Source organism: Pteropus medius, unplaced genomic scaffold, assembly GCF_902729225.1.
Source record: "Pteropus medius unplaced genomic scaffold, Ma_sr-lr_union100, whole genome shotgun sequence".
NCBI classification, from domain to species: domain Eukaryota; kingdom Metazoa; phylum Chordata; class Mammalia; order Chiroptera; family Pteropodidae; genus Pteropus; species Pteropus medius.
The window spans coordinates 4,391,935-4,395,887 of record NW_024343578.1 but is presented as its reverse complement, the minus strand read 5'-3'; positions in this window follow the sequence as shown (position 1 = coordinate 4,395,887).

The following is a 3,953-nucleotide window of genomic DNA, read 5'->3' as shown; positions in this document are numbered from 1 at the left end:
GGGTTTTTTTCCCCACACCAAGAAATTCTTCAATACCAGCTAGGTGTCCTACAATTCAATTCAATTCTGACACTACTTGGAGATAGTGTCAGATCCCACAAGTTAAGGGTTCAATCCCACAAGATTGCAACACTCCACCTCCACTTTAAAAACCAGTCATCAATTTCAAGTCCAGGTTGTCACTTGTGCTTCTGACTGACCAGCTATAAATTCATTTTCACAATTCTCCCCTTGGGTTCAATTAATTTGCTAGAGCAGCTCACAGAACTCAAATACTTTACTTACTAGATTACCAGTTTGTTATAAAAGGATATAACTCAGGAATTGCCAGATGGAAGATATGCATAGAGAAAGTTATGGGAAAGGAGGTTTGGAGCTTCCATGCTCTCTCCAAGCATGTCTGTCTGTGTCTCTTTCTCCCCTCCTCCCTCCCTCCCTCCTCTCCAAATTTCCAGATGTTCACCAACTCAGAAGCTACCCAAACCTCATCCTGATGGGGTTTTATAAAGGCTTCATTACATAGGTATGGTTGAGTAAATCATTGGCAATTAGTAATTGAATTTAATCTCGAGTCCTTCTCCCCTCCCAGGAGGTGGGGGTGGAGGGGTGGAACTGAAAGTTCCAAACATCTAATCACAAGGTTGTTCCTCCTGACAACCAGTCCTCATCCTTAGGTACTTTTCAAAAGTTACCTTATTAACATAACACAGGATTTTTCTATAGCTCTCATAGAAAATTCCCAGGATTTCAGGAGCTCTGCACCAGGAAGTAGGATGAAGACCAAAGGTATATTTCTTATTATAAATCACAGTATCACATATAGTCAGCAAATTTAATCTCTTCTCCAAGTTTATAATGTTTATGTCAGTGGCTTGGTGTATGTGCTCAGATATCTCTAGTTTATAGCAAATTCCCACATGACTCATATTGACTGAGCACATACTCTGTGCCAAGCAGTTTTACATATATTATTTCAGAGGTTCCACCTCAGCTCTATACATCTGACAGCTGGGCCAAGACAGCACAGTGATAGAAGGCTCTCCAGGTGGTCCTAATGAAGGCCATGGGCCCATCATCATGCAAGTAGGGCAAAAACAGCATATTAAATACCTCTTGCACGCACTCAACTTCACATCTTACGCTGGCCACTAAGTGGCTTTCAGCCTCTTCCTCTTACCTCTTTCCTCCTACCTGTGGATTTCTATATTACTGTAACACGAGACTCAGGTAAGAACTACTCTTAAGTCACCTATGCTCAACTCCGAAGTAGTATGAGGATGTAGTGGTAAATGCCTATGGGGCCACCCCTGAGAAATGGAGTACTGGAGCTATTGGATAAATGCTTCCCCTTTCTTATCCCAGGCAAATGATCTGAAGGATCTGCAGAAGGTCCTGCATGAGATTGAGCACGGGTCTGTTAGAAAGGAGGGGTAGGGAACCATCTCAAAAATCAAATGCATTTTATTTGCTTTCTTCTTTTCCTGAGTATCATATTCCCAGATGAGCATATTCCCAAGTAAATATCTACATGCAAGCCTTTGTCTCAGGCTCTACTTTTACCAGAAGCTGGGCTAAGGCAAACAACACATCAGAATGAGCCCCAAAACAAAGGAACTGGCACCTCTCAGTTGGTTACTTTTCCTTTAAGACAGCCCTTCACACATTCGGTCTCTTTCTGTTTCACTGTTACACTTGCATGTGTTCTCTCTTCTCTTCTCCTTTTCTACACACATTTAAAAAAAACTTTGATGGGGTTAGAGTAGAAAAACTTCAACCTAGGGAACCCCCAGGATATTAGTAAAATTAAAGATTAGCATATGATGGTATAATATAAATCATTTTCCAAATTTTGATTATCTAAATCAGCAGTTCTCAAAGTGTGGTTTCCAGGCACTGGGGGTCCCTGAAACCCTTTCAGGGGTCCATGAGGTCAAAACTATTTTTCTAATTATATTAAGATGGGAGTTGCGTTTTTCACTGGTTGACATTTGTACTAACTGGAACAAAAGCAATGGTGGGTAAAACTGCTGGCACCTTAGTACTAATCAAAACAGCAGAACCAAACTACAGCTATTCATTGTATTGTCATAGAAAAGCACTTACAAAAAAAAACAAAAAACAAAAAACACGAGTTTCACATGATACTATCCTTGACAAAGCAGTAAAAATTGTTAAATCTTGACCCTTGAGCACATTTCTTTTTAACATTTATGACATCCATGAAAGTACATATAAAGTACTCTGCACAGTAAGGTATGATGGTTGTCTTGAGAGAGAGCTCTTGCCCAATTGTTTTGGTTGCCAGATGAACTAGTCACTTTTTTTGTGGAATGCCATGTTTACTTGAAACAATAACAAATAGGCAAACTATGATTATTTAGCATTGGTCATTTGACAAACATTTTCTAAAAAATTAACAAAGTGAACCTGTTACCTCGAGGTAAAACCAATATTTGTTGCCAGTTATAGAATTTGAGTTTTAAAATAAAAGTTAAAATCCACCACTATCAGCGTGACAGCTTCACAATACTTAAACCTTTCTCTTAGTTATGATATCAATTGTGATTTTCTGAAATTGTATAATGAAATGTGTTAATATTTGGAAGATGTCGACTAAGACCCTCTTCTTAACAAACATTAATTATGCACTGAACCTTTTTCTTAACTAGGCTTTGACTTTGGGTGCCATCTTTGCTGGGCCTTTATAGCTCAGTTTTTGCAAAGATCCTGCTAAGTCAGTTTAGCAAAAATTCCCCCACTTTTGACATTTGATCAAGTTTATCATTTTCCACCTTCGATGCATTTGTCTTTGACCTGCCTCTAGCAAAAGTCCTGTTAAGTCAGTTAAGCAAGAATCCTTCTACCTTTGTTAACTTCTTATAGTAATTTTTCATTCACTGATCCTCCTTACTCTGTTTATTGGCTATAAATCCTTAGCTATCTTTACTGTATTAAGAATTGAGCCTGATTTCTCCCCTGTTGTGATAGTCATGATGCCTATGACCATAGCCTTGAATAAAGTCTTCTTTACAATTTTAACAAGTATCAGAATAGATTTTTCTTTAACAATATGCAAAACAAAGTGAACCAATATTCTCCAAAAGACCGATGCATGATGTTACAAAATCACGTATGGGTAAAAGTTCCGTTCAAAATTCAAGAGAGCTCAAAGCGTATTAGTGAAACAGTCTGAAAAGTTCACTTATGGAATTTCAGATTCCACATTGTAACTAACCTTTAAGAAACTACCATTTGTCTAGTTCTGTTATAATGTCAAAGATGATTACTCACAATGATCCCCAAATGAGATATTAAAATACTCTTTTCCCTTGTTCAATTACATATGTGTGGGAGGCCAGAGTTTCTTCATTTACTTCAAGCAAAACAACATATTGAAACAAATTAAAAGCAGAAGATATGAATCCAGTTGAGATTCACAGACATTAAACAATGTTACACTTCTTACTAATTGTTTGCTTTAGAATGTATTTTTATTTTTCATATAACTATGTTATTAATGTTAACATGTGATCAGTTTATATGAATTAAGAAATAAGTAATTCAATTTCTTAGCAGCTTTAATTTTTAATTTGGTAAATATCAATAGGCATAATTCACATGAACTAAAGTTCTTTAGAGTCCTCAATAATTTTTAGGAGTCTAAAAGGGTCTTGTGAACAAAACACTTGGGAACAGCTTATTTAAGTGTATCAAGAGTTCATCACTCTCTAATAGTGATTAAAGAGATATTCAAAAGTAACAAACTGACAAATAAGGTTATCGATACTATGTTGAAGTTGGTGACACTAAGCAAACATGTTTATGAGTGTTAGGTCCCTGGGAGCAATAAACAAATAATATAAATCAACTTAGCAAAAGAAGAAGGCAATGGGGCAACCCATGCCAAGAAAAATATACCTGGCCTTGAGATATCTAATCAAATCAGACTGGAT